We start from the raw sequence: 13312 nt of genomic DNA, 5'->3' as shown, positions 1-13312 counted from the left end.
GGGCCATTAAGTTGCTTGTATGAGATGTTTCAAATTTCTTCTTGAAGGCACTTAGTGCTATGAGCTTTCTTCTTAGCACTGCCTTCATCGTGTCCCATAAATTTGGGTATGTTGTACTTTCATTTTCATTGAATTCTAGGAAGTCTTTAATTTCTTTCTTTATTTCTTCCCTAACCAAGCTGTCATTGAGTAGCAAGTTGTTCAATTTCCATGTATGTGCAGGCTTTTTGCATTTCTGTTGTTGTTGAGGTCCAGCTTTAGACCATGATAATCAGATAGGAAACAAGGGATTATTTCAATCTTCTTATATCTGTTGAGGCTTGCTTTGTGACCAACTATTTGGTCAATTTTGGAGAAGGTTCCATGAGGTACTGTAAAGAAGGTATACTCTTTTGCGTGGAAAGTTCAGTAGACATCTATTAGGTCCATTTGATTTAGGGCCTCTGCAAGTACCCTTGTTTCCCTGTTTTGCTTCTGACTGAATGACTTGTCCTTTGGTGAGAGTGGAGTTTTGAAGTCTCCCACTATTAAGGTGTTGGGATCAATGTGTGATTTCAGCTTTAATAAAGTTTCATTTACAAATGCAGGTGGTCTTGTATTTGGGGCCTAGATGTTCAAAATTGTGATGTCCTTCTGTTGGAATTTTCCTTTGATGAGAAGGAAGTGCCCTTCCTCATCTTTTTGATTAATTTTGGTTGAAAGTCTATTTTATTAAATATTAGAATCACTACCCCAGCTTGTTTTCTGGGTCCATTTGCTTGAAAAACATTTTTCCAGCCCTTTACTCTGAGGTAGTGTTTATCTTTTTTGCATAGGTGTGTTCCTTGGATGCAGCAGAATGTTGGATCCTGTTTCTGCAACCATTCTGTTAGTCTGTGTCTTTTTATTGGAGAGTTGAGTCCATTGATGTTGATAGATAATAGTGACCAATGACTGTTAGTTTCTTTTATTGTGGAGTTGGTGGTCTTACTATATGATTCATTGCTTTTTTTTCTTCTAATTTTTGTTGGGAAATTATCTGTATCCTATATCTTCTTCGGTGTAGTTTTCCTTGGATTGGAGTTTTCTTTCTAGTATCTTCTGTAGGGCTGGGTTGCTGTGTAGATATTGCTTAAATTTAGTTTTCTCATGGAATATTTTGTTTTCTCCATCTATGTTGATTGAAATCTTTGCTGGGTATAGTAGTCTGGGTTGGCATCTGTGTTCCCTTAAAGACTGCATGACCTCTGCCCAGGCCCTTCTGGCTTTCATAGTTTCTGATGAGAAGTCTGGTGTGATTCTGATTGTTCTATGTTCATATGTTACTTGACCTTTTTCCCTTGCTGCTTTTAATATATATATATATATATATATATATAGGTTTGTTTTGTTTTGTAGGTTTAGTGTTTTGACTATGATGTGACGTGAGGTATTTCTTTTCTGGTCTAGTCTATTTGGTGTTCTGTAGGCTTCTTGTATGTTTATGGACATCTCTTTCTTTAAGTTGGGAAAATTTTCTTCTATGATTTTTCTTAAAAATATTTTCCGATCCTTGGAGCCTGGAGTCTTCTTTTTCATCTATTCCTATTATTCTTAGGTTTCATCTTTTCATGCCATCCTTGATTTCTTGGATGTTTTGTATTTGGGCCTCTTCTGATTTTACTTTTTCTTTGAGGAAGGAATCAATTTCTGCGAGTGTATCTTCAGCACCAGAGATTCTCTCTTCCATCTCTTGTATTCTATTGGTGATTTTTACCTTTGTGGTTCCTGATCTTTTCTCTAAGTTCTACAGTTCCAGGGTTTTCTCTGTGTTTTCTTTATAGATTCTAATTCTGTTTTCATGGTTTGTACCATTTCCTTCATCTGATTGAATGTGGCTCCTATTTTTTTTTTGTTTGTTTCCTCTCTATATGTCTGTAATTATTCCTCTACGTGGGCAGTTATAGTCTTCTGTATTTTTTTGAGAGCTCTGTTCATTTCTTCTTTTTGTTCCTCTAATAACTGCATAAGCATAGCTTTAAAGTCATTTTCCTGTGTTTCTGCTAAATTAAAATATCCATTGATTTGGGGGTTTGCTCGTGGGGCCATGGTGTCCTGATCTTTGTTGGATGAGTTCTTACGCCTACCTTTGGCCATTTGCTTGTACATGATCTTCACTGTTTTTTTCTTGAGTCTGAACTTCAGATTGGAACTGTCTCTCTGGTGTCTGGAGTATTCTTCAGGAAGATCAGGGAGGTCCAGTGGCTTGAGAGTGTGTGTTATTGCTTCAGTTGTACCTGAGGGAGTAAAAGCTACTGACGTAGAAGCATTATTTCGGGGGAGTAAGTGTGTTTGTGTGTGTGTGTGTGTCTTGAAGGGGAGTGCTAGAGAGTGTAGGTTCTTGGGATATGGGGGTTGGGAGCAAGCGTAGGAGGGGATGTGGATGCTAGTGCAGTTAGCAAGTGTAGATTGCGGGGGCAAAGTGCCTGCGCAGTTTTCCTGAATACCCAGTGGTCTCCAATCTGTGGAAGGCTCTGCATGCTGGACTCTGAGGTCTGTGGCTGACGTTGGGGTGGGGACAAGTACTCTGTTAATAGGCTCTGTGTGCCCGGCCCTGTGCTCCGTGCTAGAAGTGGTGAGCACAGCAGGCTGCGCTCTGCTCTCTGAGTTGGGAAGTGCTATGTGCTTCCTCTGCTGCCTCCCCCTCAGGCAAGGCTGGAGATCAGAGGTTGTGGGGGAAAATGCTGGGGGCTTGAGTGTTCTCAGTCTCAAATTTCAAGAAGGGAGATCTCTGCTTGGAGCAGGCAGCACTGTGCTCCTTGCAAGTTGCTCTGTACACTGTGGGCTGCCTCCTCTGCTTCAGCTACTGGTTGAGGTACCTCTGCTGCTGCCTCCGTGTTAGCTGCAGTACCTCTACTGCTTCCTCCGATGCAGGCTTGGCTACTTCTGCCACTCCTTCGGCCCGTTACAGGGAAGTGCCTGGGAATCGATTCCCCTGGAGAAGTCCATGGATATGTCCTGGTTGACCTGTGTCCTATTGGACTCACATCAGGGTTTGTCCCCTTTCTCCCCGGACTCCTTTTACCGTTGTTTTGCATTCCACAGCCCCTTGACTCACCAATTCAGAGTTTCAGCTCCTCTGAATACGTTGCTCGCTGGTCACCGCCATCTTGGATCAATGGCAATGACTTAACCAAGAGAAATACTTATTTCACACTTGTAACCATAGGAAGTCCAGGTCTAGTGTTTTCAACTCTTCAGTCTTTCTAATTCAGAATGGCTGTATCCCCTTGCTGTGCACTTTTAAATATCTAGCTTCCCCACATGGACCAATGGTGCATCATAATTCCAAAAGGTTGCTCGGCCCCCAGCCACTGTGTCAGCATTCCCCCCAGTAGGAAGGATAATAGTACCTTCCTTTGTTATTTTGAAAGCTCTTCCCCTAAATATTGTATCACAGACACATAAATAATAGCTTGTTGGCCAGGCTGTACCTGCATAGGCACTTATAACACTAAAATTTTTTTTTAAAAAATGACTTGAAGCACAAAGACTTTTTTTCTAGCTGAAGATTATGATCTTTAAAAATATAAGGGATATTGAGTAGGGCATGGTGGTGCATGCCTGTAATCCAAGCACTCTGGAGGGCATTGGTAGGTATCCAATGACTTTGAGGCCAGCCTGGTCTACAAAGCAAGTCCAAGATGACCACGGCTACAAAAAGAAACCCTTTCTCGGAAAAGCAAAAAGGAGAGGGGGGTCTTTGAAACCAGTTTATATGTTAAAAACCCTCCACAATCAATCAGTCTCCAGTCTGCCATTCCCAACATGCCTAACCCCATGTCCTTCAACACATGTGTTCAGCACCAGTGTTCTCTGCACCTACCCTGCTTGTTTTCTTGTTCTCTTGCTAGTTCCCTGCCTGCCTCTTTTTTCCATTGATTCTGCCAGTTCATCTTTTGTTAAACACACTGCCTCAGGGCTGGGAGGATGACTTGGCAGTTAAGAACACTTGCTGCTCTTGAAAAAGACTATGGTTTGGTTTCAAGCCTCAGTGAGTTTCCAACTTCCTGCAGCTCTGCCTCTAAGGGATATAATGCCCCCTCGCTGGCCTCCACAGCCACCTTCACAAACATGTACAAACATACATGGGTAGGCACACACATAAATATATATTAAAAATTAAAAAAAAATCTTTAAACATACCACCTCGCCAATTCTATATTTTGACTGTCCCTAACTTCCCTCAAGTACCAAAATCCACCTTTACATAGAATTAGTACATAGATAACAGTAATTAACCAGGTATGCTAGTACACACCTGTAGCCCCAGCAGTCAGGAGGCTGAAGTAGAGGATCATGAGTTCAAATCTGGTGAAACCTTGTCTGTAAATAAATAAGGAAGGAAAAAGTCATGTGCTTTTAATGTGGTATGTTTGTTGTGGGAGCTTCCCGCTCAATTTCACTCATTCAGTACTTACAATAACCCACTATTATCCCCATGTTACAAGGGGGCAGACTGGAGAACAAAGAAGCGAAGTTACTTACACAAAACAATATTATATGCTTATCACATTTATTTCATTTCTTTCCCAAGCACATATACCTTAATATTGTTTAAGTCTGTGTGACTGGCTTCTAACCAACAGAATGAACAGAAATGTTGTAAGCCATTTCTACGCTTAGTCCTTAAAAAAATCCCACTCAAATTTCATGATTTCCTTGTTTTTAATTGCTGAGTAGTATTTCATTGTGTGAATGTACCACAATTTCTGTATTCATTCCTCAACTGAGGGACATCTGGGTTGTTTCTGGATTCTGACTATTATGGAAAAAGCTGCTAGGAACATGGTTGAGCAAATGTCCTTGTTGTATACTTGAGCATATTTTTGGATACATGTCTAGGAGTGGTATAGCTGGATCTTGAGGAATCACTATTCCTTATCTTCTGAGAAAGCACCAGACTGATTTCCAAAGTGGTTAAAAAATTGGTGCTTCCACCAGCAATGGAAGAGGGTTCCCCTTTCTCCACAACCTCTCCAGCAAGTGCTGTCACTTGAGTTTTTGATCTTAGCCATTCTGATGTGTGTGAGGTGAAATCTCAGGGTCGTTTTGATTTGAGTATTTCTTTAGCTGTTTCTCTGCCATTCCATATTCCTCTATTGAGAATTCTCTGTTTAGCTCTGTACCTCATTTTTAAATTAGATTGCTTGGTTTGTTCGTGTCTAACTTCTTGAGTTCTTTGTGTATTCTGGATATTAGCCCTCTGTCAGACATAGGGTTGGAGAAGATCCTTTCTCAGTCTGTAGGCTGTTGTTTTGTTCTGACTAAAGTGTGCTTTGCTTTACAGAAGCTGTTCAGTTTCATGAGATCCCATTTATTGATTGTTGATCTTAGATCCTGTGCTGTTGGTGTTCTGTTCAGGAAGTTGTCTCCTGTGCCAATGAGTTCCAGGCTCTTCCATACTTTTTCTTCTAACAGATTTAGTGTGTCAGATTTTATGTTGAGGTCTTTGATTCACTTGGACTTTAGTTTTGTGCAGGGTGATACTAGCCAGCAATTAAAAACAAGGAAATCATGAATTTTGCAGGCAAATGGTAGGATCTAGAAAAAATCATCCTGAGTGAGGTATCGCAAAAGCAGAAAGACACACATGGTATATCCTCACTATTATAGACCTATAAGATAGGATAAATATACCAAAATATGTACACCTAAAGAAGATAAACAAGAAAGAGTTCCAGGGGTAAGATGATCAATCCTCATCTAGAAAGACAAAGGGGATGGACATTGGAAATAGAAGAAAATAAGTAACAGGACAGTAGCCTACCACAGAAAGCACCTGAAAGACTCTACCTAATAGTGTATCAAAGCAGATGCTAAAACCCATAACCAAACCTTCAGCAGAGTGTAGGGAATCATATGAAGGAAGGAGGAATTAATATATCTTAGAGGGGACAGGGAGCCCCACAAGGTCCAAATATATCTGAGCACAGGGAGCTTCTATGAGACTGTTTATCTAACCAAGGACCATACATGGATATAACCTACAACCCCTGCTCAGACATAGCCCATGGTATCCAAGTGAGTTCCTTAGTAAGGGGGACAGGATTTGTTTGTGACATGAACTCATGAGCTTTCCCTCTCCACTGATAGAGGAGCAACATTGCTAGACCACAGATAAGGACATTGCAACCATCCTGAAGATACCTGATAAACTAGGGCCAGATGGAAGGAGAGGAGGACACCCCTTCTCAATGGACTCAGAAGGGGCCAGGGAGGAGAGGAGGGAGGGAGGGGAGGATTGGGAGGGAAAGAGGGAGAGGGCTACAGCTGGGATACAAGTGAATGTATAAAATTATTTGAAAATAAAAACAAATAAATCATGAAATTTGTAGGCAAATGGTCAGAACTGAAGTGGTATTGGGAGGGAATGCAGAAAGAGACTACAGCTGGAATACAAAGTGAATAAACTGTAATTAATATAAACAGATAAATAAATTTTAAAATTTTAAATAAAAAAACACATCCCACGCATCCCTCCAGTCCTTTCTTCAATTTTGTATTATCCTCAAGGCCATGTGGTAGTATCACAAGATGGTTGTGCACTTGCTCAAATAAAAAAAAAAGAGATGGAATATGAATTCAGAGCATTCAGTTCTAGAGTCCAGTTCTGATTGTATAGGCTAGTCTTTCTCAACCTGTGAATTGCAATCCCCTTGGGAGGGTGTAAAATGACATTTCACAGGGGTCCCTAGGACCGTCAGAAAACACAGATATTTATATTATGATTTATTAGCAATAGCAAAAGTACAGTTATGAAGTAGCAATGAACATAAATTTATGTTTGGTAGTCACTACAACATGAACTGTATTAAAGGCTCACAGCATAAAGGAGGTTGAGAACCACTGTTCTAGGCCATATAATACCTCTCTTTCATTCTTTCGTGATTTTTTTCATGAAATATTTTTTTTTTAGAAATTAAGATAATAGTATAGTAACACCCCCACCACTTACCCATCATCCAACTTCAAGCTTTATCTACATATAGGCAGCAGTGTTGTATGTAAAGACATTTCCTCTGGCATTATTGTGAAACAAAACTGCTATTACATCATTTATCTATTACTATTTCACTATGTGCCTCTAGAAGATAAAAGCTATTTTAAAACAAAATACATGGTTCAGGTGTGGTAGTGCACACCTGCAATCCCAGCACTCTGGAATCTGAGACAGGAAGATGGCAAATTCAAGACCAATCTGAACTAAACTACATAGCAAGATTTTTTTTTTTAAAGAACTTGTTCAGTTTATTTAAAAGACATCAACCAGAGTGTGGTGGCACACACCTTAAATCTCAGCACTCTGGAGGCAGAGAAGGTGGATCTTTGAGTTCAGTTCAAGGCTAACCTCGTCTATAGAGCAAGTTCCAGGACAGCCAGGGCTACGCAGAGAAACCCTGTTTCAAAAATTTAAAATAAAAAAACTAACATAAAATGAAACGGAAAAATGAGAGATCATCTCACAGAACACACAGGCCTAAATTCCTTAATCTCATTAAGCACCCAACATATACATTTTTCACTAAATTTATTTATTTATTCATTTTACATCCCAATTGCAGCACCCTTCCTCCTCTCCTCCTGATCCCACCCTCTCAGCCCCTTCCTTCTTTCCCCCTCTCCTTCTTCTCAGAAAAGAGGAGCCCTCCTACCCTCCCCAAACCCACCCTGCTAGTCACAGCAGGACTATGTGCATCCTCTTCCACTGAGGCCAGACAAGGCAGCCCAGCTAGGGGAGAGTGATCTAAAAGCAGACAACAGAGTCCATGTCAGAAACAGCCCCTGCTCCACTTGCTAGGGGACCCTCATGAAGACAAAGCTGTCCATCAGTTACATTTGTTGTGGGCCTAGGTTCAGTCCATGCTTGCTATTTGATTGGTGGTTCAGTCCCTGCGAGCCCCCACGTGCCTAGTTTTGTTGACACTGTTGATCTTTCTAAGGAGTTCTTGTACCCTCCAGGGCTTTCTATCCTTCTCCACCCTCCCCCAGAAGATTCCCTGAGATCCACTTAATGTTTGTCTGTGGGTCTCAGCATCTGTTTTAATATGCTGCTGGGTGGATCCTCTCAGAGGACATTTATGCTAGGCTACTGCCTGCAAACATAACAGAGTATCATTAATAGTATCAGGCATTGGCTCTTTCCTATGGGGTAGGTCTCAGGTTGGGCCAGTCATTGGTTGAGCATTCCCTCAACCTCTGCTCTATCTTTATCCCTGAACATTTTGTAGGCATGGTAAGTTTGGGGTAGAAAGTTTTTGAGTGGGTTGGTGTCACAGTCCATCCACTGGAAGTCCTGCCTGTCTAAGAGGTGGTCACTTCCGTCTCCATGTGTCCTGTAACCAGGAGTCTCGGTTAAAATCACCCTTATATCCTCCCAGGAGCCTACTCTGTTGCAGATATCCAGCTTGCTCCAGAGACTTCTTCCCGCCTCAGTTTCCCTTCTTTCTTCTAGTTCTCTAGATTCTTACCCGCTCTCTCTCCATATCTGATCTCCACCCTCGTTCACGTTCCACACCCTCTCCCACCCAGACCCCTCTCTTCCTCCACTTCTAATATCTATTCTATTTCTCCTTCTCAGTGGTATTCAAGCATCCTCCTTTGGGCCTTCTTTGTCACTTAGTTTCTTTGGATCTGTGGATTGTATTATGTTTATCTTGTACTATATGGCAAATATCTTATAAGTGAGTACATATCATGTATATCATTCTGAATCTAGCTTACCTCACTTTCTAGTTCCATCCATTTGCTTGCAAATTTCATGATGTTCTTTTTTTAAATAGCTGAGTAGTATTCCATTGTGTAAATGTACCACATTTTCTTTAACCATTATTCAGGTGAGGGATATCTGGGTTGTTTCCAATTTTCGGTTGTTATGAATAAAGCTGCTATGAACATAGTTCAGCAAGTATCCATGTGGTATGGTGGAGCATGTTTTTAGTATAGGCCCAGGCATGGTATAGCTGGTACAGCTGAGTCTTGAAGTAGATCTACTCCCAATTTTCTGAGAAAGTGCTAGATAAATTTCCAAAGTGGTTGAACAAGTTGGCACTCTCACCAGCAGTAGAAGTGTTTCCCTTTCTCCACATCTTCACCAGCATGTGCTCTCACTTGAGTTTTTCATCTTAGCCATTCTGACAGGTATAAGATGGAATCTCAGAGTTGTTCTGATTTACATTTCCTTGGTGACTAAGGACGTTGAACATTTCTTTAAGTGCTTCTCAGACATTAAAGAGTCTTCTGTTGAGAATTCTCTGTTTAGCTCTGAACCCCATTTTTTAATTGGGTCATTTGGTTTGTTGCTGTTTAATTTCTTGAATTATTTATATATTTTAAATATTAGCCCTGTGTTGGATATAGATTTGGTGAAGATCTTTTCCCAGTCTGTATGCTACTCTTTTGTTGTATTGACAGTGTCCTTTGCCTTGCAGAAGCATTTCAGTTTCATGAGGTCCCATTTATTGATTGTTGATTTAGAGCCTAATCTGTTGGTGTTGTGTTCAGAAAATTGTCTCCTGTACAAATGATTTCAAGGCTATTCCCCACTTTCTCTTCTATTAGATTTAGTGTATCTGGTTTTATGTTGAGGTCTTTGATCCACTTGGACTGGAGTTTTGTGAAGGGTAATAAATATGTACCTATTTGCATTTTTCTGCACATAGTCATCCAGTTAGACCAGCACCATTTGTTGAAAATGCTATCTTTTTTCCATTGAATGGTTTTGGCTTCTTTGTCAAAAAGTAGGTGTCCATAAGTGTGTGGATTTATGTTTTTATTCCATTGACCAACCTGTCTGTTTCTAAGCCAATACCATATAGTGTTTATTACTATTGTTTTGTAGTACGGCTTGAAATAAAAAATGGTGATACCATCAGAAGAACCAATACATTGTTAAAGAATGTTAAGTTTCCTGAAATTGGAAAAAATAAGACCCACATGTCGCAACTGTTGGTAAGCTCTTGTGGCATCTACAAATCTCAAGCCTTCTTGTCTTCTATAGTTTGTAATTTATCTGTTAAAGAAGTTTCCTATAGTCTCCCATAGGCTGGACTGGTGCCACCTTCTTGTGCTTTTGTTGTTTTGCCCATTTAATGACATTTCTACTTTGCTGCCCTTTATAATGGTGTTGGTTATCACCTTGTTGCTTTTTTAATGATTTATTTATTTTTATTTCATGTACATTGGTGCTTTCCTTGCATGTGTGTCTGTGTATGGGTGCCAGGTCTCCTGGAACCGGAAATACAGATAGCTGTGAGCTGATGTAGGTGCATGGAAATTGAACCCAGGTCCTTTGGAAGAGCAGTCAGTGCTCTTTACTGCTGAGCCATCTCTCCAGCCTCACCTCTACGGTTTTCAAGGTAGTGCACTTGCTCTCCAAAAAAAGTTCTTGGTGAAGGTATGCCTACACCCTTGGGAATGCCCACCCTCCCCCGCCAAGGTTATAATCTTTGTTTTACAAACTAGAAACTCCATGATTCTTGTTTGACCTATTATAATGGATCAAGTACAAATCACAAATCACAGCTCAGGATGCAGACCTGTTTGGAAGGAAACCACTTGCATAGATAAGAAAGGGGAGAAGGAGTCAGACAGAGACACTTTAAAGCAAATTTCCATGACTTGCTGCCTTAGTGACTTTGAGCAGATAATTGTAGCTCTCTGTATTAGTCAAGGTTCTCAGCTGCAAGAGACTAACTGTAATTAATTTAAGATAATGGATTTATTCAGGCACTTTGCAGAATAATTGAGAGTGGTGAAGAACAAAACCTGAGGCAAAAAAGCCAACAATATTTAAAAACATAGCACTGAACTGACCCCCTAGGGACATCACTCCTGGCACTACCAACAACAGCTTCAGACAGTAAAGGTCAGGATTGCGTTACTGGGGTGCCTAGACCCTTCCAACTCCCAGTGGATGTTTAGAAGGTGTGTTGTAATCACGGAGACTCTTTCAAGACTGCATCAGATATGAAATAAAACACATGTTATGGGCTGGGCTTGTAGCTCAGTATGCATACACATGCACACACTCACACATGTGCACATACACATACACGTCTAAAAAGCATTTAACATGATCTGGAGAGATGGCTTACCAGTTAAGAACACATACTTCTCTTCCAGAAGACCCAAATTCAGTTCCCAGAACCTTTGTCACAAGGCTCACATGCACTGCTAAGCCCATGCCCAAGGAAGATCCTATACCTTCAGCTTACATGGACACCTGCACTCAACATTCACAAAATACCATGCAGGTACATATACATATTTAGAATAATTTTTAAAAATTCATCTTAAGTAAAGTTTTTTTAAACAAAAAAGAAATACCCAGCTAAGACATTTCACCAACTGAAACAGATAATAAATGGTTTTTTTTTTCTGTTTTTAAGTTACCAAGTTTTGAGATAATTTGTTACACAGCAAGAGGTAAATAATACAAAGTATTATGGAAAAGGTGCTTGTCTTAGTTAGGGTTTTATTGCTGTGGAAAGACATTGTGACCACAGCAACTCTTATAAAGAAAAGCATTTAATTGAGGCTTGTTTACAGCTTCAGAGGTTTAGTCCATTGTCATCCTGACAGGAAGCATGGTCTGCAGGTAAATATTTTGCTGGAAAAGTAGCTTGAGAACTCTACATCTGGATTCACAGGCAGCAGGAGAGGAGACACAAGGCCTGGCTTAAACATTTGATACTCCAAAGCCCAATCCCCAGTGACACAATTTCCTCCAACAAGGCCACACCCACTCCAACAAGGCCATACCTCCTAATCCTTCTCAAGTAGCATCACTTCCTAATGACCACACATTTGAATATATGAGCATATGGGGGCTACACTCATTCAAACCACCACAGGGCTATAAAAGGGAAATCTTTTTGCTATGAAAAAAACAAAAACATACAGCACAGGATATTTTTTTTAGTTTGAAGCATGTAATTAGTAAAAATGAAATTAGTTCTTATTGAAGGTATGGTATGACCATGACTTATCGTATAACTATAATAGAACATGATAATTAGCCATGATGTAAGAGTTAGTGGAAAAGGAAAAGTATTCTTGGCCAAGAGCAAGACACCTGAAGACAGAGAGGAAACAGTTTCATTCCTGTACAGGCAAAAAGTAAAATCTACAATCAATCTAGAAGGCAGTATGTGGACTCAAATGTACAAAGATAGTGAACTGAAATGGTAAGTAGTAAGAAATGAACAATAATAGGCTATCAGAATCCCTTAGTGGGTAAGGGCATTTGGCCATCCAGCCTGACTTTCTGAGTTTTATCCCTGAGAACCATACCATAGGAGAGAACCAATTTCCATAAGCTGTCTTCTGATCTCTGTCAATCATGGTGTATCTCCTCTCCCCAAAAATAAAATGTAAAAAATAAAATAAAGAACTAAACTGGTTTGAAAATTATTTGGGAGTACAACTAATAGATCTTGCCTGTCAGGACATTTGTCAGCAAGAAATTATGCCAAGTCTTTTCTGATAATGATTTTCTCCCAGAACACAGAAGATCAGTATTCATCTACTTGGGTGAAGGTGGTAGAGGTAGGAAGTTGAGTGCTTTGAAAAAAATGTGTTGTTTTGAAATTATTGGACTACTTAGTAAAAAAAAATACTGATAAGGGTAGTATATTACTATTGACAGACTACAAACTTATGGAAACATCAATATTTAAAGTATTTATTTTCTCTATGTTTAGCAGCCAAAGTATACATATAAACACAGTTATTTGAAGTCACTCATGGTTATAAGTTTTGCCTGGTCAGGTAACATAGAAAAGCATGGTGCAAAGATTTCAATATAGTTGGAGTACTGAAAAATGGTACTAAGTAGGGAAAGAAATGAGTATAGTTAAAAGGCTAGTATATTGAGGTAGGATGAGCACTGCTAAGTGCTATCCAATTGCCTTGCAATCAAAAACTTATCTCCACATTTTCTAAGCATAGCCTCACAGGCTGTCATCAACTGAGCTGCCAGACCTTCCTGAGATGTCTTTAGATATGAAGAAAGCTGCCTACACCATTTCAGTACTCCCCAAGGAGCCCATATGTAGTGACAAAGACTACATAGTGTATTCGTCTTGGTTCAACTCGGAACAATACTGAAGGACCATTGCAGCATCAGAACGCAAACTCCCCTTCAGGCTTATCCAGGTCTGTCACAGGGTCTTCGTTGAATCCCAGATTTCTTCTGATTGTTTCCTTCTTCTCCTTTCTAAGGCGTTAATCATGATATCACTTCTTTTTTCTTTTATTATTTTTCTTTCTTTCTTTGGTTTTTCAAGACAGG

This window comes from Psammomys obesus, unplaced genomic scaffold (genome assembly GCF_907164565.1).
Source record: "Psammomys obesus unplaced genomic scaffold, mPsaObe1.curated_primary_1811, whole genome shotgun sequence".
Lineage (NCBI taxonomy): Eukaryota > Metazoa > Chordata > Mammalia > Rodentia > Muridae > Psammomys > Psammomys obesus.
This window is presented reverse-complemented; position numbering follows the sequence as displayed.